General features: G+C 33.1%; 1 protein-coding gene and 2 long non-coding RNA genes across 14 annotated transcripts in view; 1 reads left to right on the top strand and 2 right to left on the bottom strand.

Moving 5' to 3' along the window:
- The window catches only part of DACH1 (dachshund family transcription factor 1), a 384,976-nt gene that overhangs the window by 188,892 nt on the left and 171,627 nt on the right, over positions 1 to 24,457 (bottom strand). The gene's annotated exons all lie outside the window — the stretch shown is intronic.
- On the top strand, positions 6 to 23,395 carry LOC310902079. Its single transcript, XR_014586472.1, has 3 exons — positions 6 to 14,070; positions 14,552 to 14,638; positions 20,553 to 23,395. It is a non-coding gene; the product is annotated as an uncharacterized lncRNA (long non-coding RNA).
- Positions 7,102 to 16,742, bottom strand: LOC310902080. Its single transcript, XR_014586473.1, has 2 exons — positions 16,661 to 16,742; positions 7,102 to 15,960 (listed from the first exon to the last, which is right to left on the bottom strand). It is a non-coding gene; the product is annotated as an uncharacterized lncRNA (long non-coding RNA).

Raw genomic sequence — 24,457 nt, 5'->3', positions numbered from 1 at the left:
TGCAAAGTATGAATAAAATTTAATATACATTATTCTATGATTCTTCATTATTGTAGGGACTAAGACCATTACTCTTCCTTCATGCTTACTATGAACAGAGAACACTGCAGAGTAGGTTTCCTCTTGTTTCATTTGAGGGCTATCAATTTTTTCAAATAAACTATTTCACATCCTATATAGATAGTTACTTCTAAACATCCCACATCCACCTAAGTCTTAGCTTGGTATCCAGTAACTGCAGTTATAATAGTCATAACTAGCTGTAGCTACAAATACGTGCTTTCAGAAACCAGATTTTGTATGTAAATGGTCTGAAGCATCTGACTAAGAAAAGGTGAACATGCGTGCAACTGTACTTTGAAAAAATCTTTTAGATGTATTTTTTTTTTTGCCATGTTAAATAAAATAAATTAAAAAACAAATCCATTAATTTTTATTTATGGATAACAGACTAAAGGACTCAGGCATTTATTTCTAATTTCACATATAATATCTAGGTGATGTGGGCCCCCACAGGAATCATTTCTAGAAGAAAAGTTAGCTATGCAGAACATTGGTAAAATGCTTATTTTGCTTTCCCAAAACTTTAAGGCATTACAGAATTTAGCAATGAGAAAGGGATCCATTAAATACATTTAATACCTAAGACAAAGGCACCTTTAGGCAGTCCAAGTGCTCGTCCTACCAAACCACATTTCTGCCATTCAGACATATACAGGAATATTTTACAAAAATGAGGAAAGTTCTCTCTGCCAAAAGCAACTACGAGAAATACTCTAGTAATGCCTTCAAAACTCAAAATTAGATAGTCTTTACTCAATGTCATAAATTTTTTGCCCTCCTCCTTAAAGAGGATTATTTTTTCTGCTGTCCCCAGACAGAACTGCTGTCCACTCCCATTGTTTTGTTCCAACCTCGGTGATGATGAAGAGAAGCTGATGTCAAAACACCTCAAGAGCTACCCAGGAAAAGACCTCCACTACTTTCTGCTTGTCTCACATGATTAAAACAGGAGGTAGAGATGGAAATTAAAGAAAATTAAACGTAAAAAAAATGAAGGAGAAAGCAGTAAAATATGTAAGTTTTATGCAATAAAACTACCAATCTAAGCCCTCAATCTATGATGTCGCATGAGTAGCAGACCCTCAATCCTTTTGAACCAAGATTCTTGCCCTGACAGGGGAGACAGCTCGAAAAATCTGTGTAATTAGTTTAAAGGTGTCTGCTTGTCTGATTTTCAGCTATCCTGAGAGGTGTGAAGTGTCTTACGTATCTCAAGAGCAATTAACTCCACAATTTACTATTCTAGTGGGCCTAGGCTGCTGCCCAGCATAGGAAGAGCACAATTTATCAGGGAATACCAAATAAGCAAAGAATCCCAGGCTGCTGAGGTAAATATTGCTACCAGCATTGCTTCAATGGGTCTCTTATTGTCTCTTTTGCCTTCTTAAATGGAAAACGAGGTCAGTATTACCATGTTTTCAGCTAGCAACAGAAAGTAACCCACTGGCAAGAAAGCTGAAGGTGAATGGACTTCAGGAATCTCCGTCATCACATGGAAAGCAAAAAGGTGGCATAAGGGGTGCCTTTTTATATATTATGTCTTGCTTCAAGGTTGCTTTCCCTTATTTCTCTGCATGACTGTATAAAGATTAGCAAAAAACTCCAGCCTCTCTACTTGCCTGACAAACAGACTTCCAGCACCTTTACGTGCAATGAAAATTACCAAGTATGTGATAATTACATTCTGCATGGGCAGATCAACATTATTTAGGAAACTGCCAATTCAGGAAGAAGTACCAAAAGGAAAAAAAAAAATCAAATCAGAAGGTGGATAAACTCAAGGGTTTCATTTTATTTTAGCTTCTGCTACTATTACAAAATGTGCACATACTTGTCTTAAGAAGGTACTGACAATAACATGGATTGTTTCCAATGATATTTTTATCTTAGAGGAAGGATATGAAGTTATACATTACACAGATTTGGTTACAGTCCTTAAATTAGGCCAAAGAGAAAGGGATCGTGCACCTCTGAACTTTGGTTTGTATCCTGTGTTCATTAAACAATGCAATATCCTATACTTATATATATATATATACACTACTGAAAAGCTAAAACTAGCATCTTTAAAGAACAATTCCATAGAAAAATATTAAAATACCAATATATAAAACCAGTAAATATGACAGCATACCTGAAACTTTTGGTTGTTATTGCACTCTAGATCAGTTTTTAAGCACCACCAAATATTAGAATAAACACCATATTAAACCAATATTCCATTGTATTTGTGAGCCCCCCTGGAAATATTATTGTCTATCTGAAAATATTATTGTTCACCATTGCAGAACTGCTAAAATAAAACCCTCTTTTGCTGCAAAATTTGCAAAATCATGTAGGCATTTATAGCTTCCTCTGAAGCTTACATAACACTTCTCTGTAAAGAAAGCCATACCCTTTGGATAGGGATTGGAAAAATAAAACGCAGACTGCTGATATACAATTTAATACAACTCTTTCAAAACAATGCTTGTGATAATAAATTATAATTTTTTAAAAGCAGAAACTAAACTTTAAATTTTATTCCTTCTCTCATATAACTGCTTAAGTGATTGAAATGATTGCTTTGCCATATAGCAATTAATTCAAACTGTATGAAACTGAAAAGTGTCTCTCATATAAGCATGACTCGGAGCGGGAGTAGGTACAGAAGAGGGGCACTGGGTATGGGATAATCCTCAGAACTGTAGCTTAATCCAGTTCTTCACAGCAATGTCACCCTAGCACAGTTTCTGCCTTACTGTTACTTTTTCTACTTTTTAACTGCCATGATGTAGCAAAGCAAGCGGCAAGGAAGGTCCTGAGCCACGCACCAGAGCCCCTGGCTCTGGTGCACTGTGGAAAACAAAAATTTCTTGTTAGCACATTGCCCTACTTAACTCACCAGAAAAGGCTGTCATATATATTATAAATAAAAGAGATTTATAAGTTGTTACATAACAACTGTATGTATATTTAACAATTCTAAACTTTAAAGTTCACGTATGGATATATACTTGGGACTTTTTTTTTTTTAAAACAGGTTGTTTGAAAAAGCCTTTTGACCTAAACACTAATTAATATCAATTTTCTCTTATAAGAAATGAGCACAGCCACAGAATTTCCAAGTTGTACATTTTTTCATTACATTTTATCTTCAATATGAGATTAAAAAAATCATCTATAAAGATATCTGAAATGGAAGAAATAATAAGAATCACATTGAACACCCCTTTAGATATTTATTTATTTTTTTACAAAAATTTATTTGAACAGTTAAAAAGTGTCCAGGTTAAAATACTCAATGGATTAAAGTCAATGGTAGTTGTCATTAATATTCTGAAATTGATAAGTTGTTTATGTCTGGCATTTTTCCTGCTGATTATGCAGTGAGACAGGCAGCTTTATAAATATCTCATCACTCCATCGTCACACAAATTTCATCGACAGTGCTCATGCACAGCTATTAGCAATATGAATCTAACCATTACAAGAGGAAAGAAAATCGAACATGTGGCATTAATACGCAGTCCTGGTTCCTAACCATCTGATAGGCAGATGGTGTAACGCGGATTCTCCAGCTGAAATGAAGGGGCACATCATTTAAAACCTTGTTTGCATTCTAACTGATATCAGTGCCATATTGATATACATGATACATCATGGCAGTATTTGAACAATCTAGTTTGTTTCAGTCATAAATGTTTACAGCCTTGTTTTTTATCTTTAGAAGCATGTTCTGAAGAGCATATTTTTAATTTATGAAACCTATTGTTTACTTCTGTTGAACCAGAAGATTAGCAAAGAGCTGGAGTATTAAATTACCACAACTGTAGCAGTATAACTAAGATGGATGAATAAAGTATGTTTTTTCAATAAAAGATGTTAGTAAAGGAATTAAAAATTAGCCGAGGCATCTTATGCATTAAATACATTTATTCATTTAAACCTTACAGCTTTTTTCCCATGTGACATACTTAGAACTTTAATACTTTATAAAGCTACTCATTTAAATCTCTCCCTGCATGCAATTAATCTTGTCCAACAATTTAATTCAAAACACAAAACATCAGAAAGTAAAGTTTAATTCAACAATCATGGTTCTGAAGTAATCTCAGTATTGCTGACAGTTCCTATAGACTCATCAGCAAAAGTCTGTTCAAGGTGTCTTGTAGGAACCGCATGAATTTGAATTACAACTCAATTGAAAGCTCTCCAAGCCTTAGTAGGAACTCAGGAACAAGAAGCAGAACACCAAAAGAAACCGTGAATGATCCTTTCCTACAAAGACCTTCCCTCTTCTGTCACTAGATTACTTTGGCCTGTAGGGTGTGTTTATAGCTGTTAATTATGTTAATAAAGTTGCAGCCTGCTGCCTCTGCCAAATATAATCATAAGCATTCTCCTGCCAAGTTCTAGTCTAATTTACACACATGCAACTCTACTGAAGGCAAAATTTTGTGGGTGAGAATGAGACCAGAAGTATGCCCAGTATGTGTGGTCTCCAATGCTGAAAAATGAGTGAGTGAAACACAATGACATAAAAACATACAATCTTCAAAAAACAATTCTATTTTCAAAGCAAAATGCCTGAGAAAGCTGTCATATATCATGAAAGATTTTCAAAAACTGTACAAATTACTGGTGGGGACTAAATCATATCCTGGGGTTCTGCCTTCCAACAACTATTATTCCCTGCCTTAAGAGACTGCTCTTAAAACTTTCATTTTTTATGGCACAACCATTTGACTACACATCCTAACTGAGAAGGAAAAAGAGAAAATGAATTATGAGTATACTCTTCAGGCTCAAATATGTCTCAAAATGTGTATTTTGAATGTTATACCTAAACCCAGTCCTGTGACAAATTACAAACTTATTTCAGTAATTGATCTTAATTCATTTTTAACTTCCTTCATATAACTATTCCTAATAATAATCAGCTTTCCTAATAATTATTTCTAATAAATAATTATTAACTTCCTTAATATAACTACTACCTTTCTTTGTATATATCATACATATACATATTTAAGGGTACATAAACCATCCAATTATACATATATATATATATATATGTATTTTCACAATCTCTTTCTTTAGGACTTTGATAACATTTTCTTGGTACATTATCTTTGCCATCAAAGAACAGGCAGAAAACAAAAAATGACTGTCAGCAGTGTGTTACATTTAATTTCATTTATTTGCTGGAAAGTTCATTCTACAGAAATGTTTTATTCTTTGTGTGGGAGGAGGTCCAAATCTCATCTAAATTCTGAAAGAACTCCTTTCATTATTTCAAATTAATGTTTAATCCTTTTTATCACACTTTATTTCAGTGGCACGGACTTGAAAATAGTTCATGTCTTTTCTTGACTTAATTCCAGATTTCATACTGGAGTTCTTATTTGGGCAAAAATCTTACTATAATCTGAAAAACTTTGCCTGAGAAATAAATGCAGGGTTACCTCCTAGGACGTGACCCTGATCACTGTAGATTATTGCATTGGTTTCATGGCTTTCAACAGTTCAAGTACAAGTTTTTGGTAGCTTATTACACTGCTACCAAGTTATTTCAAATGAAATAGGATCCTAACATCTAATGGGTGTTTTATACAGTGTGATAGATAAAACAAAAAGGGGAAAGCAATTTGCAGGAGGACAGAGGTCTGATTACATAGATTGTAGAAAGGGGAACTTCACACTGTACCATAATGTTCTGTTAAAATATACTGATTTTCATTAGTAGAGTTCTTCATGTAAAATGTAGTTCTGGAACCTAACAGTTACCTTTATTGTTAAGATAAGAAGCCTTATTTTTGTTAAGCTTCCTGGACTGATCTCATACAACAACATTAGTGCATCCCAGAAATGTCATTACCTGTTATTTCAGGATAATCAAAAAATCCTTGTCAGGACTTTCTAGTTTTATTTTCTTGCTCAGCTTGAATGGTTCAGCATAAATTGCTCATTCAGTTTTTTTTCTAAACATATTTAAAATGGCTGTTATTAAAAGAGTCATGCAAATACAGGAGAAAGAAATAATTGCACTTTAAATATTGTTAAAGAAGGAATACTTAGAAAAAATCACCCATATGATCTAATTTAGAATGGTGCAACTAAAATGGAATTGTCAATCTTGTACTGGGACAAAAACAGTGTATGTGAGGCTCAAACCATCTGTTGTTCATCAGAACTAATCAGATCTTTTTCCTGTAACTACTCCTAAATTGCAATACGAATTTTGAGTTCTGGGTATTGCATTTAAGATAAACAAGAAAAAAGCTGAATTTCTACAGCAACCTTCAAATCTAAAAATCTTTTTATTTATAATATATCCCTGCAATTAACAATAGCAGAAATAAAGAATAGACCCAGAAAGAAGCAGCGTCCTCTTGATCTGTTTTGTTAAAAGTAGATAAAACTTAAGCTAAATAAACTTAAGCTAGATAAAACCTCATTTGTTGAAAGAGAACTACTGGCAGATTCAGTAATGCTGAAAAAAAAATGTAAATGTAATTATTTTATCACCGATATTTACCATCTATTGTACTGATGGATATATATTCCTTGAAGGTTTTTGTTTGTTTATTTGTTTGTTTTGTACTGAGTAAAAAATATAATCATAAAGTGTATTTCAAATACCACGGCCAATTACTGTTATAGCTTAACATGGTTTTGTGATCTCTGAATTTATTATTGGCTTGATGCAATTGCTGCAGAATTAAACAATGCATACAGTATAAATGCCTTGTTATATTATTGTACCCCTCAGCAACTGTTTAAAATACTGCTGTAATGCATACAGCTTCACAACAATACAATTAAGAGAGAACATTCTTTCTTAAACAAGTCATCTTTTCAAAAGCAATAGATTCTCAGTTCTCATTCAGTCTGTTGCATTATTCATTTCATGTGCAACCTCATGCTGGACCATAAATTGTTACTTTATCTAATCAAAGGCGACTTAACTTCACAGAAGGTCAAAGGTTTAATTTTGTGAAGTATTATCTTACGCTATGAGTTTAACGGAAAAATAGAAGAAAAACAGCAAAGAAACTGGTAATAAATGAACCTTTATTGCCTAAGGCATTCGCTTAGTTAATAAACTTTCATTGAAGGTTTCTTTCAACTGTTATGGACAATGAGGTAAAAAAAAAATAATAATAATCTTAAATTACAGCCATGTGTGACTCTTAAAGCAGGCATTCTTTTTTATCTCAACCTCCCTAGCTAAGGAAAAAGACAAAGAGATTGTCTTCAATTTCTTAACCAGAAATGTGTGCTTCTAAACAGATGAAAAAGTGCAGATCGAGCCTTTTAAAAAGCAGAGGTCAGCTTTGAACAATATAAAAAAAATACTTTTACTTAAGTGTCAAACCTTTATCCACAATCTCTTTAACTGAATAGTATGGATTTCTCCTCTGCCTCCTCCCCCCCAAAAAAAGTATGTGTGAAGGGAAAATATATATACTAACAATATATTATGCTAACAATGATGCTTGGTTCCTAATAGACTTTCTGTTTTACATTTGCATTGCTAGAATGCAATAATGTCTCTTGTTTAATAGAATGACTTATTATGGGAACAACTTTCTTGCACTTTTTGCAAACAGAAGTTCCTTTCTTCTTTTTGTGTGTGTTATCTCATGTTCTCACAACACTATTCTCTCTGTTACAAGAAATTAAAAAGTTTAACATAAAGAAACTTACTGATAGTTATTGGTGTTCTGTGAATTTTCCTGAATAGCATTCTTATATTTGAATAATTGCAATGTCTTTTATTTACATGTTCTTTGAGTTTTGTTTAGAGAAATGCATAATAAAATCAGTAGTACTTAATAAAACATTATTTTTAAACTTCAGACTAATTTATAACTAGATGGACACAATTAATTAATTGCAACACTGCTACAATTCAAAAAAAAAAAAGGACATGTTCACGCCTGTAACAGCAGTAATGTAGCTAAATACTCATAATCTTTCAACCAGCAGGAGCTTTTGTAGATTTATTTTTTTTTATAAACCTAATCCACAGCTTGACACAGATCCTGGGGTAACGGCACACAGTTCTTTGATTAAACTAATATCTGAACACTGTTGAAGCAGCCTGATGGCCCCATGGAAGTCTCCTTACTACTTCCAAGCCCAGCCTTGTAAATAGAGTTGCCACACTCATTCCACTAGACCCAATGTAGCCCAAATGCCTGATCACGTGCGTGAAATTTAACTTATTTATGTGTGTAAGTATTTATGGGATCAAAAAGAAGTTCAGAATAAAATGAGATTGTAGCTGTGGACTCAGTGTTCCTGTTTTAGCTTTTACAGACTTTTGGTCTGATGGATGTGCCCACAGAGGAACCATTTCTCTGCACTACATTGAAGAAACAGTCCGTAGATATTTACTCAGTGTGGGATCAAAGCCTTTGTGGCCTATGTAGCTTTGATCCCAAAGCAACGTTTTTGCCCAGAGAAGGCAAGATTAGATTCACACTTTTGGTGATTAAACTGTAAACAAGAATAGTCAACTGCAGACTTATTTCAGGCTTCTGTCTTCCCCAAGAAATGAAAACAGATTTTTTTTTTTCTATTCATGAAAAAAAAAAAGAAAGAAAAGAATGCAGAACTTTAATTACAAACAATTACCATTACCAACTGAGATGAAGTATTATCATAACAGCTCATACAGTGTATTTTCAACAGACATTTAAAATATAAGCTACAATTTTAAGGTATTAAAGAAAAATTTCATAGGATTATTCATTAACAGCATAAGAATATGCTACATAAACAAATATCCAAGGTTTAAAATACTTTTAAAGAACAATTCTCAGTCTGCTTTGTCACATTTAGTTTTAAATTAGATATCGTATCCCAGAAAACAAACAAACAAACAAAATATCTTTGGTTTATAATATATACTTACAAATTCTATAACGTTCTACTGTTTGCCTTTCTGTATTTGCAAGAATGAAAAGCAGGCTGCACCAAGCAATAGAATGATGGAAAAAATCCCAGAAATCTACTGGTTATTTCAAGGCCTATATGCCATTGTTTTAACACCTAAAGTTGGGTGAAAGAATTTTCATGTTTCAAAATGTAAAGCATTTACCTGTAAGGGTCAGGAGAGTCCTTTCTTCCCCTCCACGTCTCTATTCACTTGAAGTGTTTTAACTTTAAGAGCTGCACTGTGGCTTTGGGCCTCTTTTTTTTTGGTGTTGTTGTTTTTTTCTTCTCCTCCGCTCCATTTGTTTTATTTGTTTGTTTGTATTTTTTTTCATTTTTTAAAGTTTTGTCAGATCCATTATGCATTTTGCCATGCCAGAGGCAAGGCATGGGGCCAAATGTACTATTACAGAACACTGATAGCAGAGTATTGTACTGTGATGCAGAACTGTGATACTGTACAAGGTAGTCGTGATAACGACTTACAGGGAACACTGTGTAGTCCTGCTTCCAGATTAAAAGGCAGTAAATTCTTACAGACATCCCTCTCTTACCTATATGCTCTACTTCTTGCATCAGGTAACAGAACACTAAATTTCATAGACTGGCACCTAATCTCTGGAGTGTGCACACTTCTTTTGGCATCTTGAGTGCACTAGAAAAATCACAGACTTTGTACATTTGGAGACACACATATCTCTTTCTAATAAAGAACATGGCATAACAGTGGGATGATGTTCATTTGTGTCATATCCTGGCACTCAGTCAAACCGTGACCACATTATGACTCCAAAACAAAGGAGTTCTCTCCAGCCCATGGTGAGACATCTTTGCATAATTTTGTTGAATAATACCTCAAATCACCTCATACTCAAAAAGTAAATATTTGAAGACTCTTAATAATGTTAAAGGGGAAAACATGGTATTTAAAATGCACACATAATCATTGTATTTGGTTACACAAAAACAAATATGCAGTAACTTTTCCACAGTCCCTTTTATATTGATGTAATTGCAGTTTATATTATGAAAAACTGTAGCCTTTAGCAAATTTAGATTTATATAATTGATCATATGTGTTTCCATAAGGCATAATCTTTTAAATCAAGAGCTGAATAGTACCACTGTCCACCTCATTATGAACTAGTGTGGACTAGAAAGATCAGCAAATATGCAACTTAACAGAGTTCCAAGATTGTTTTTGGCCCCAAGAAATCCTGATCATATCATGTTGGAATGAGAAATTATATGTATATTACTAGCAGTACTTTGTAGAAGACAGAATTGTATGTTACCATGCTCCTCTCAAGCTGGTGGCATCTACCAATAGCCAAGTACGATGAGAAGAGAATTCCACAGATTCCCCATTTTGTAGGAAGAACTAGATTGTAATTTATAGCAGATAACTGAATTAATCTTTTCTTCATGAATGAATGAACAGGCTGTCAACAGATTAGGGTTTTCCCCAAATCTATCTGTTACTGGAAATCACTTTTCTCCATCTTGTCAGCATTTGCAGAAGAGTGGGACATGATGTGTGTTTTGTAATTTCTCATTGTTCTGGGTTATGACCTTTCTTCTTATCATTTCTAAATTCTAAGTTTTACACTTCTCTGACATTGAGATTGGCAAGATGGACCGCAAAGTTAGCACAAAGTGAGTAATAAAAATAATTGACAAAAATTTAATCAGTATCTAGATAATAACTCACTTTTTTTCCCAACCACAAGCAATCTAACTTCAACCAACAGCAAGATGCACTATCAATATTTAACAATGAGCATATCAACACTCTGATGGAGAGAATATCTTTATCTTTTTGAATAAAAACATGCATAGTCTGTTTCTGACATATTTCTTTGGTAATTTTTAGACATTAGTAGCCCTCAACTCTAACTACAAAACTAAAATTTTCTGTATGGGTCATTTACAAAATGAAACAGGAGCATTGTTATTACGTTATCTTAGAAATCTGAGCATCATGCACATTCTAATTTTATACTAATTTTGATTTGAAGTCACTTTGGAAATAACATGGATAGCTAAGATTGCAAGCATTTATCACTACACAGACCAAAGACCTTGGTGGCCACTTCCTAAAGTGAACTGAAGAACATACTAGCTCTGAAAAATGCCAAGAGGACTGCCAAAGTACAGAACTATAAAATTCTTCGGCATGCATAAATTTCAGATGAAACAAGGGGAAACAATTGTTTTTTTTCAGCAATTCCCTACAATGAATTTCTGAATTTCTTTACAATTAAATTCTTAATCAGTAGTTAAGAATGTTAAAACACATGCTCCCCTACCCCTTCCCCTGGTTTTTAGTTTCTCTGTTTATCAACAGAGATTTTCAACAGCGATAACAGGCCACAACAGAAACGTGTTTCATCTAAGCTGTACGGGATGGTATATAGTGGGGTTTCACATAATAAAGGCAGATGAATCAGCATGATTCTGTCCTTCTCGCAACAATATTTAATAAAGATGACATATCATCTATGGAGACATTCATATATGCACCATTTAGTATCATGATCAAATCTGAAAAGTGTACATAAATTTGTGTTTTTCTCTCTTTGCTCTTGACACCCTGCCCTTCTCAACCATAGAAAATACACTTCAAAAGTGACAATATAAGGTTGCCTCAACTCACCATGTTTTTGAAGGAAAATATTTACAAGTTGCTTTTTTCCATTTGCATGTGTTTGTTATAAGAAAGCTTACATTGCAGGAAAACTTTAGTGACATTTAGTTAAATGTTATACTTTCTTTGGAAACTGTTATCATTCAAGCATAAGTGATTGATATTCCTCATATGTAAGAGTATGAAATATAAAATGAGTTATAAAATGGCCTCAGTGCACCGAAAAAAAAGATTGCCTTCAATGGTGATGATGATATACGGGAATTTTGGACAGTTTAATATTTCCAATCTCTTAAATGAGCAGTTTGTTTTTTTGATGAGATTGACATTTCTACCCCGAACAAACAGAAGAAATACTAACTTTATTGATATGATTTTATTTATTTATTTTGTATCCAATTGCTGCATTAGCTCATCTCAATATCTTACCTTTCAGCAAATCAGAAAAATAAATAAATAAATAAAATCAAAACTTTAACTTTAGTTCAATTCAAAGCTCCTGCCTCTGTGCACTCTCTCCCACCAAATCACTCCTTCATTAGCACTGAGCATTTCACGCAAATGTTAACAGGAATAGTGATAGCTGTAGAATGCCACTAGCTCAAAACACTTCACCATATATTTATTTTCTGTTTTTCATCCTGCTCATATGAAAGACCCAGATGCAAAATTATGGAAGATATTTTTTTCTAGCAGTAGGATTTGGCTTTTTGTCAGATTTCATAAACAGTTATTTTGGCAGCTTTAGAGATGCCCCTAGGTCAGTCACTTGATTGGACAGTTGAAGGCCTGTCTGATTCTCCTGCCTGCCATTTTCTTATGATTCATCTTCAGTTAGTTGTAAAATAAATACAAACAGATCACTACCCCACACCTACATGAGCACTGTTTAACCACACGTGCCAAGCATTTCTTCCACGGAAATCCTTATTGGGTAACAAGACGAATCTGAAAAGAGATGCTGAAATAAAATACCTGAAAAATATCTGAAAGGGTTTTAAAGCAGTTCACCTCTTTAGGTAAAAATGTGATTGTTTTAACTAAAGAACAGAAGTAGAAATTAGAGGCTCCTGAATTTTAATTCTGATTTTGCCTGAAGGTATCAGATATGTCATCTACAGTTTCTTTTTTTTCCTTTTTTTCTACCTACCAACCAGGTGGAAATAATACTACCTTACCTTATAGAAAGCTCATTAATATGAATCAGCCAAGAGTTGAACAAAGTTATAAAAGTAAAAAGTGCCAAGCATATATGAATATTGCTATCAGCCCTGCTTCTAAATCTCTAACGTTAAACAAAGCCCATAAAATGCATACCATACTTGTCTAAGAAATGACAGCAGCAGTTCAGTGTAAAGTGTACATTGCTAAAAATCCACAAAGGATCTATGAGAATGAAGCATTGCTTTCAAATTTACCATGTACCATAAAAGGGCACAAAACACTTTTTAACCCATGAGATATTGACGAAGAATAGGAATTAAACATTTTGGACTTTATTAGTTTATCTGGAGGGGTTTTTGTGTGTGTGTGTTTTTTGTTTGTTTGTTTTTTGTTTTTTCTTAATAAAACTATCTGTTTAACAGATACAATATTTTTTAATAACTTGAAATTATTCAATCCAATTAAAATTCTCAAGGTGACTTTTCTAGGATTTTTTCACAAAAGTGCAAAACATTCCTCATTTTATGTTGATTTGTCAAAAAAAATGACAGATGCTTATGGCTTTATTAAAATAAATAAATTAATTAATTAAAAAATAATAATCCCCAACCTTCTGTCAGTACCTGAGCTAGTTTACTGTGAGACATATTCTTTCTAAATCACTGACAAGAGGGAATATAATGATTTTACCTTATGTTGGTAAAATATGACTACTTATTTTTTTTCTTGGCTGTAAAGGAAGTCATATTCTGAAAAACAGGATATTAAGGATTAAAAAAAAAAAAAATCTAATTTAACATCACTGTAAAGACAACAGATATTTTAAAAATGGCCTGAAAAGAGGAACAATATGATTAGCTGATAATCCTTCCATCCTTTACAGACAGGAAAAAACAGGTGTATATATGAGAACTGTTACAGCAAGTTACCTATTCAAGGATACAGTAGGAAAATAACATCATTCCTCATTCCTACATTTCATTTGAGTGAAGAACATATTTTGTAAAAGCACCATTCTCAACTTTGTTTCTAATTCAAAATGAAGTGTTCATACCTCAAAAGAAGAAGAATGTTAATATTTATTTTAAACAGAGAATTATTAGTGTCGGGAATATTTATATGCAAAGGTCCATCTGGCATGAGTTTATGCATTATGTCTTTAATATGTGAACAACCATTTCTTCTGTTGTTGATGTGTTTTTCCAGATCAGTTGGTTTGGTCAGTCCTGGCAGAGACTGGTCATCTAAAATACCTTTATGGATAATCTCTGGTAACTATAGAAAACAATTAAATTTAAGTCTAAACTGTGTATTACGCTATCCTCAACAGCTCTACAGAAGAAAGCAATTAAGATTAATTTTGCAGGTGACAGTTAGAAAATAGAATTAGTTCTTCTGAGTGGGATAAGTGAGAGGTGAAACCATAACTATAACTGAAATATTCTCGTTCTTAAAAAGTAAAATATTTCATATGTACCTAACCTTGTAAACATAAGGTCTATGGGTTTTGTTTGTTTGTTTGTTTGCTTTTTAATAATATCTGCATTTCTAGTATATACTATTCCTACTGTATCATTTCTGCACTGATTACAACCCTATCATATACATTCCGAAGCAGTATCTTCTTTATTTTTATTGTTATAAACTATACATACATGTATATAACTACAACAATAATAATATGGTAAAGTGTCCAAAATGTATTCTGGTAAAAACATTGCATTTTTAGCAATATTCAAGCTTTATTTTCAGCACCCTTATAAAGGAGGCTTTGAGGATGTTTGAATTGTCTACTGATCTGCATTTAAAAACAGAATTCTAGCAAACAAACCAATTCTGGTAAGTATGTATCTTGTGTATTTTATTTAGTTACATGAAAAGCTTCTATGTAACTCTGCAAATTAATGTAAAGGCAATGCAGTAGGGAGAGATACTTGAATTTGTAGTTCAGAAGCTGGTGACATTAGGCATTACACCATAAGTGGGGCAGAATAAACACTTAACATTCAAATTTAAATATAATATTGTGTAATACAAGAAGATCTATAGAGTCATAATGTCTGAATATATTAGGTATGAAGATAATACTGCTATTGATTTCAGTCTGTTAAGATAATGAAACTAGATTACACAGATCAATTCATGGAATGTAACAAAAAAGCATATATTATTTCCTTTACAGTTTCAAAACAGGCTGTTCAAATGAGATCAGCTGTAACTATTTTAGACTGTACCAAAAAAAAAAGAAAAAGTGTTAATTTTCTCTGAACACACCTAAACAGCTTATAGTATTCTTTCTATCTTATAGTTGGGAAGCTTAACAGTCTTTTAACCATCTTACAAACAGCTTTCCACATATGATTAATTATTTAAGACCCTACCTCTTACATCATTACATCTGCAAGGAGAGGAGGTGTTTCAATAGCTGTATCTACCATTAAGGACAATTAGATAGTGGTCTGTTTCCTTTCACTCAGGGAGAAAACTAACAAAATGCTGTAAAACAGTCAAGAGCAGAGTTTCTGGTCATGTCTTCATACTTATATCTAAATAAATATTTCATAACTTCTCAAAGTATAGCAAAAGCTAAGTCATTGGCTTTTCAGGCTGTCAAGCATAGTATTTTCATTTCTGGATAAAGAAATGTGCTCTGCTGTATTTTTAAAATTATTTCTACTCAGATGGGAATCAGGCCATAATCTTGAAATTACACTGCTATAAAAACATTTTAAAGATTAAGTTTTTCCAGTATCACTCTTCCAGTCACTAAAATACAACATTTTTGAGAAAGTATGTTACAAAATGAGTAGTGATCCAGAACACAGAGTGTAATCAAATCTGCAAAGCACAAAGCCTGTATTCAAAACTGAACTGTGAAGCAAAGACAAATTTGCATTGTGAATACAATAAAAACTGTAAATCAGTTCTTTAAAACAGAAGACAACTGTCTGAGCCAAGAGCTGCAGGCATAACTTCCTAACTGTGTGTGCAGAATGCTACAGATTTCCATACTGGCATAGAAAGTTAAAGATCTGCAATGGAGATTCACACTCCACTGTTGTTACCAGCAGGTAATTATACAACAGTATTTCTAATGATGGAGTCCCAAAGCAACGCTTCTTCTGTTCCCAGTGGAAAATATCTTTTGAAGCAAAGAATGGCTGTGGGATTCAAGAGGAGGGAAAACACATACCATAAAATATAATTAAAAATTGTGGAGGCTGCCTATGACAAGAATAACCATAAAAAAACAGATACAAACCAGCTGGCTGTTAACAACTCCTGAGTTATAAAAATCTTAAACCTGCTGTAAAGCACTCAATTCGATTTACATAACCACAGAGCTGACATTCCTTTTAGGCTCCTCTGCTGGGGATTATTTTGACATGTTTTAAGGCAGCATAAAAAGCAACTGTGAAAGGAAGACATGTATCATACATAAAAATTCATTCTAGCCTTGCGATTGGACTTATACACTTTAATCCCAACGTCTTTACTGAAAACAGAAAGTATTTTCAATGGCTACTGGTGATTCAATTTTGTAACATTATTCCTTTGGTGCTCATATTTTTGATAAAGTTGATAGGGTGTATACATACAAGTAAACAAACAAAAAATCTATACAGACACAGAAGCTTAAGTTTCAGTATTAATGCACAAAGTATCAGCTCTACTAGAACCTACTACAGAGTGCAGCATATCTAGTTTTAGACAGATTGCGTCGCTCAACATTGCATTCGGCCTTCGCTTAAAAAAAAAAGCATTTCTTAGGAATGTAATGATGCAGACAGCATTTTACACGACTAACACAGCTTGCTGTAGGGAATTAAAATAAACAAAATAAAATAAAATCAATCTTACATTGAGTGAAGTTTTGATGTATAAGTGCTGGCAGCTTACATTGCCCAGAGCACAGAATGAGTTTTGCCATTTGATAATTTGCTTGATTCACTGTGCTGCCTCATGCAGGGCATTTTATGCCTGATTTATGTTTAATCGAGTCACCTGCTTAACGTTAAGGAGGGTCACAGTTAGATAGAAGGGTTATGACCATATAGGGCTTTCAACATCTCCCAGTTTGACATAAGAAATGGGTGTAAGTGTTAGAGGTCAACCTTTTTCTTTTATTTTTATTTAATGTTCTCTACGGAATATTGCATAAAACATTAATGTACCACAAAACCAATTTGATTCCTTTTTGAAACACAGTTGGCAAATATGGATTAGGAGACTCTAAATGGTGCCTAAACAAATCAAAAGCAATCTGTAGTCTAAGAAGTGGTCATCTATATATGTGAATATTTTAAAGGATTGTAAGGTACAGACTTACACAAAAAGGATTATAACACTTCCCTTTAATAGATACTCAATCAAATTTAGTCTGGTGTCTGTGGATAAAATAAAGATAATAAAGACAAAAGTACAATTAACTTTTAGTATAATTAGGGTATCAGGATTTACTATTCAGATTTAACATTCATCCTGTTAAACACAGAACTAATTGCACATTAAGATTACCAGAATCTTCTTTCTGGTGATGCTATGAAAAGATACATCCAGGGAAAAATTTAATAAATAAAAATAGATGTGGTCAGCTACTACAGATCAGAGAACTCAGATGCATTTGATATTTATAACTATTTCTGATTCTCTTAGTTTTACAGCATGAAAGCTACATGCTGAAAACTACTGCAGGACATTACGTATCTTGAGATTAAACTCCTCCCACATAGTATTGAAAAAATAGACATGGTGCCAAATAAAATCTTTAAAGATGTATTTTAAGGAGGAAATACTACAGTTAGGAATAGACGATGGAATTCAGCACTTAACAGTTTGGATAGCTGCATTTCCAAGTTTAGCCAATGCTGATTCAGATTTAAAAAATAAAAAGCACAAGAAAAATAGGTCTTTTTTTCTGCTTTGGGAAGTGTATGTTTTTTAGAGGAAATAGTGAAGCATTATTTGCATTATTGTGTATGTAAATGCTAAAAGAATGTCGCATTGTATCTTTCAGAAAAAAAGAAAAAAGAAAAAAAAAGATTAATATTAGTTCATTGGAAAAACTTAAATAAGAAAAACGCTACATGAATTTATCTTTGTTGATAGCAGTGGAGAACTGTTCTTAGACTAAAAGTAAATTTAGAGATTCTATTGGAGTTAATACCAAGAAATACCAGGTCTTCATTTGTTTAAATAGCATCCAGGGTATTAACTCATTATCACATGCAAAGACTTATCAGTCTTTTAAGTGCACTGAAAATGATATGTACATACATGCCATGAACCCAATTACCAGAACCCAATAACAGACACAATTCACAGTGAATCCAGAAGGATGTCAGATGTTTAAATCCTTGACTAAAATGGGATTTGACTTCCTGTTAAATTCCACATGTGTACAACGTTTCGTGCAAATGTTAAAACACAAAAACAGTTCTTATTGTTATACCCAGAATATACTATGTTTCTTCAAACACTTTAAAACATATTATTTCCATAGATCCACCTAATGGACAATGTGTAGACATAGTTCTGAATCCACACTTTTAAAATAATTTACCTACATTGACAGATTCACCTATCTAATTTAATAATAACCTTCTAAAACGGAAGCTTTCAGCCTCACCTCTTCATCTAGGTTGCCTACGGTCAATAAAGACACACGGGCATTTCCAAAAGGTGATTCATGTGGCCTTACAGATGCATCACTTTCTAGAGAAGTCTCTTTCGCTGACTATGAAAGGAGATGACTTGCTAAGATTTCAACATCTACATTTCAGACACACTAACTTCTGTCAGATGAATCTCCTCTTTAATAGCTAACTTATTAGATGGCTAAAGCTAGGGGAAGTGAGTTTCATTCCTCAGACAGTGAAACTATAATGAAGGTATTTACCTGCATGCTTGCAGTTTCTAAATAAATACAATGAATTCACTGCTTTGGAATTCCATTTCTAGGCACATATTTCCTTTAAAGCTAGTTCATGAAGAATTACAACAGAATTGCCTCAACATCCTTTAAATCTACATTATAAAAAAGCTACTACTTTTTTTTAAAAAGCTACCAACATTTTAAAAAGCTACCAACAGTTTAGACTTTAAAATCTCAGCAAAATAAAGTACATATAAGAAAGATATATTAATTGTATTGCTATTTCAAAAAATAAAACATTTCTATTAAATGTTCTTTCTTTTTCTTCCTCTTTTTTTCAGTCTCTTTCTTTCTCCATTCTATTTTATTAATATTTCAAAATATTAATATTCAAAATATTAATGTTTCGACTGTTTAAACTTTTTTTGTAATATCAAAATCAAAGCTAGAAAGCAGCAACAGGCATCCAAACACCTGGTAATTGCCTGATGGCAATGGTTATGCCACTGGAAAACCTCATGTTTGCCGACGTGGAACTAGACCGGCCTGGCTGAGCAGAGAGTTGTGGCTCTTTTGTTGTGGATGTTAGGAAGAACTTCTTTACTGAAAGGGTTGTTAGGCATTGGAATGGGCTGCCCAGGGAGGTGGTTGAGTCGCCATCCCTGGAGGTCTTTAAAAGACGTTTAAATGTAGCCCTTAGTGATATGGTTTAGTGGAGGACTTGTTAGTGTTAGGGCAGAGGTTGGACTAGATGATCTTGGAGGTCTCTTCCAACCTAGACAATTCTGTGATTCTGTGATATGTTCTTACTATTCCAGTGGCAGAATGCACAGAATTTTTTTCTGGAGGAACACACAGGATTTTTTCAAAACTGTAAGTTATATAATCTTTTGCACAATACATTTTTAGTATTTTTTATAATGTATAAACACTATCACTGTAGTTAATGTGCCTGTCAGTGGAGACAGATTACTGACTACATGTCCTGTTTATTACCTCCAAAATTCAAGGACTATTTTTACACAAAATGTTAAAAAAGAGACACTGATGGACAAAACAGAACAAAATTAACTTTGAATTCTATTAGTTCTCTTATCTTCTATCAGTTTCTTTCAAATACTTTGACAGTTACTTATTTTCCCTTTTTCCACTTCCTCTTAAAATTAAGTTAGAGATGCACACTGATTTCACAATATTGGTATTCACCTTTTAATCAAAAACTATATTTAATATCAGAATACACATTGGTAAAGAATACTAATCATCTAGTTGATTGAATTCTTCCTAGCTCAATTAGTGATAGATCCCACACACATCACTAGTAAAAAGGATTATTAGTAGGAACTCTACTGAAAAACAAGTTCAGTGTTTGGTCTCACCAGTTATTGCCAAGTCTTGAATTAGGAGTAGAAATCATGGAATCACAAAAGGGTTGGACGTCACCTCTGGAGGTGCTCAAGCAGACACACATAGAGCAGGTTACCCAGGACCATGTCCATGAAGCTTTTGAAGATCTCCAAGGAGGGAGACTCCACTACCTCTCTAGGCAACCTGTGCCAGTGCTCCATCACCTGCACAGTGACTGTTTCACGAAGTTTAGACAGAACATCTTGTGTTCCAGTTTGTGCCCATTTCCTCTTGTCACTGGGCACCACTGAAAAGAGCCTGGCTCCACCTGCTCTGCATCAGCCTCATTTATACACATGGATAAGATCCTCCCTGAGCCTTCTCTTCTCTGCTTCTTCTCTGCTAGGATAAAATAGTGACTCTTCATTTCGTGACTCTTCATTTTTTCAGCAATTTGTTACTGAAAATACCTCATGCAAAGAAAGTATGAGAAGACATATTTGTCAAAAATGTCTTGATTTTTATTTTCAGCAGTTATAAAAGGCTACAGATTTCTTCAAATTATCCATTTTATCACCTGGTAAAGTTTCTGCTAGAAGATGTATTCAACATATGAAAGTATATGCAATTCAAAATTATTACAGTGTCTGAAAAAAATCAAAGAAGCTAGTAAACGTGAGGAAACTGAAGAAAATGGGGTAAGAATTCAAGTTCATATTTTCTTTTGACATTTAACAAAATTGACATAAAATACAGTTGGGAAAAATAATGAGCAATATTAGCACTGGAAGTCCCTTTTGATTCACAATTTATTTATCTATCCATCAGTACTCAGTACATCAGTACTCAGTTACTCAGGTGGGGTAAAAGTTTCGTGACTGGTCAACATGGTAAGAATAAGGGAAATAATACATCTGTTCAGCTCAAAACATCAACATTAAGGTGTCTACATGAGACTAATAATCTCGCCAAAATACAGTTACATCTTATGCACATTAGAGACTTTAAAACAAACCCAGAAGGTGAAATTAAACCAAGCTTTAATTTTGCTTTGTGTGTCTGCATCTGAGGAAAATACAGTAGTGTAAAGTAAAAAGAAATTTAAAAGGTAAAAAAATCAGAGGAACCTCAAAATCACAGAGTTTTGAAAAATGGGATGAAGAGCTTTATATATATTCCACTTGAAAGACAGAGAACTGGGAAAAAAATGGGTGGCCTAATCAAAACTATCCAATGAAACTAGGAAGGATCATACCATACATCACGATATTGATACTGACCCTCCACCACCACCTTCACACAGAAAATAAATGTTTATTAGGCTACAATCAACCTTGAAAATCTTATATCTCTGAAAAGGATGGTGAGGTGCATACTAGGTAAGATAAACTTCTACATACAGAGATAAAGGTAAGGCAGCTGAAGCCATACCAAAGCAACAAATAAAAATTTAAACAATTATACTGTAAACTTTGTTAGAGTGAATCACTTTAGTTAACATTAGGAACAACACTACACAAAAAGTGAGATGGAGGTAAGCAATGCATGTGATGTTAGCATTTAGTGACATAGGATAAAATGAGGAGCCTTGTACTGGGAGCAGGCCTCAGATGCATCTGTGATAACTGAATAACTACAACTAAATTGTGAATAATACCAAAGGAAGCAATGAAGCAGATTTAAATAAAATTCCAAAAGACAGTTTTATCTCAGAGGTTATATAAGCAGTACTGAATAACATATGAGAAAGGAAGGAAGGAAGGGAGGGAGGGAGGGAACACCACGATTTTTTTACACTAAGAACCAAGGATTTTCCAAGGGTAGGACAAATATTCCTGTGACTACACGAAATTAAAACAATCTAAAGTGTGAGATACAAATTAAGCTAAATCCATTGGCAATAATCTTTACCCAACTTGGTCACAAGTTACAGAAGGTCTCAATTAAATATTCTGTTTTACCTATGTCCGATTTCCTATCTTGGGCTACTTGCTGAACCTATTATTTTTGATTACTTAATAGAAAATACTGAAAAATAAATAAAATTATACAAAAGTCTATCATAATTTCAAATACAAAATCCTGGGACTCTTTTTAACTTTTAAAGTACCAATCTATCGGCCAAAGACATTTCTGTGAAGCTCTCACTAGTCAGCTAGGTGGAACTAGGGAATAAAATATTTTGAATGACTGGTAAGGAAAAACATTCCAGGGAAAATCTTATAAGGATTTACTGTTATCTATTGTTACCTATTCCAAAAACATAAAATAAGTTTGGATAATATATAAAGACAAAGTAGATTTGAGAAAGAACAGGAAAAAGAAAGATAAAATACTAACTCCTACCACTGTTCTGTGAGTTTATAAAACAGGGTTTTTAAAATTCATGCCAACTGTAAATTTGTGTAAATCTGGAACCAGCAAAATTTCCATTGCTCATTAAGGAAAATGTCTCAGACTGAATAAAAAATTACATACCCTAATCTTTCTACCAGTTTTCAGGTGGAGGAGGAGAACTAGTTGAAAAAAAGTCACAAAGGTGAGATCTCAGACCAGCTATAGCAAATTCTAGCACACTTCTTCACATAGAATAAGAGTACATCATAAAAACTATAATAATAATGCAAATACTTGCAACACTATGAAGACAGCAACTAACAATTATGAAGTAATTTAAAAGTAATTTTTTTTTCTTGTGAGAATTGTGCAGAAAGAAATCTGTTAGGAAAGAAAAAAAATTAATTATCCATAACTTAAGACTTAGACAGTAGCAATTAAAAAAGTGTGTTGGCATAACTGCTGATTGCATTATGTCCTTCAATTTTCCACAAAAAAAAAAAAAAAAAAAAAAAATTTGCCTCCAAATCAACTAACATTTCTTTGAATTTTTGGGTGGGTGTGGATTTGGTAAGTGTCTTGTGTTTGGACTGGGTAGTTCTTTTTGTGCATAAAGATAATGAAAGGAACATACAGAAAATCATATGGGGTTAGGTATTTTCCTTTTTCATCAGCAGAAAATGAACTTGAGACCTCCAGAACAGGAAAAAAATAAAAAGGGGAAAGGTAAAGGCATTCAAAAGATCACAAGTTTTCTCCTGAAGTAAAGAAGAATGCAAATAAAGTGTCCAAAAAAAGGTACAGTGCAAAAGATTTTAATTAAAAAATGTCTTCTTATTTAACATTCATGACAAATGGTATTGAACTATAACTATTGAGCAGAAGGTGGAGAAACTAAGTTGCTTATACCTAAACAGCATTTCTGCACAAGCATTGTAATTATTTTCAGATGCTCTTTGATCTTCTTAGTGAAGATCCCTACCCATTTCCCTTCCCTTCCCTTCCCTTCCCTTCCCTTCCCTTCCCTTCCCTTCCCTTCCCTTATTTTATTTTATTGTATTTTAATTTTATTTTAATTTTATTTAATTTTATTTAATTTATTTTTTTCTGTTTAACTTAAGACTTATTGACTCTAATAATACTTTTTTATTTTGTCTCCACATACCTGTCATTACCAGTTTTTCCATATAAAATTTAGTTAGGTGATAAATTAATTTAAAGAGGACTGTAAGTAATTTACAATTCATATCAGTATGTTCCTATGGCTTTATTTAAAAACAAATTAAAATAAAATAAATAAAGTAAAGTAAAATAAAATAAAATAAAATAAAACATCTAAAACATCTAAATCCTAGAGTTTAGAATAAGGAGTAATTCTGTATACCACAAACATGAATGTCATTTTGCTATACAGATGCAAGAGTGCTGTACTTTTTGTCATTCACCTCTAGGAGTATATTGTTCTCAGTGTGTCCAATGTCTGTTTATCTGAGACTTGAAAGGACAAGTATATTCTGAGCTTTCAATAGAGGGGAAAAAAATTACTTTAAAAATTGTTTTGTCACACAGTGACTGAGTGCACAGGAGCCACTGTTTTCTTACACTTGAATGAAATATTAATCTACTAGAATCTTTTGAGATACTTTTAAAAACAGATGTACTGATTCACAAGAAATCACTTTTCTCCTCTCAAACACTTGCACTGAATACCAATGGGATATTGAAAAGGTTTTGGTTTTCTTTTTCTCTTTGTTTTTAGTCTGGGGCTTGAAAAAAGAATGCACTGAAGCACTGAAAGCACTGTGAAGCAGTAACTTACCTGCATCACAGGTAAATTTACAGTTACTAAACTTCCAAAGTAATATAGTACTTTTATTCCCGTATTTATATTCATTTATTAAGCTCAGACACTGGGAAAAAAAAAAAAAAAAGTGTGCACTGTGTTAAGCAGCTTTTCTCATCATCTGAAATCCAAGAGTAGGTGACATTATAAAGTCACTATTCTAATAAAGTAATTATATCTGTGTCTTATATCTGTGTCTTCTTATAAAGTATTGATGCATCATAATATTTGCATTAAAAAATTAGTTTACTGTCGA

Source organism: Anser anser (assembly GCF_964211835.1).
Source record: "Anser anser genome assembly, chromosome: 1".
Taxonomy (NCBI): domain Eukaryota; kingdom Metazoa; phylum Chordata; class Aves; order Anseriformes; family Anatidae; genus Anser; species Anser anser.
This window is presented reverse-complemented; position numbering and strand designations above follow the sequence as displayed.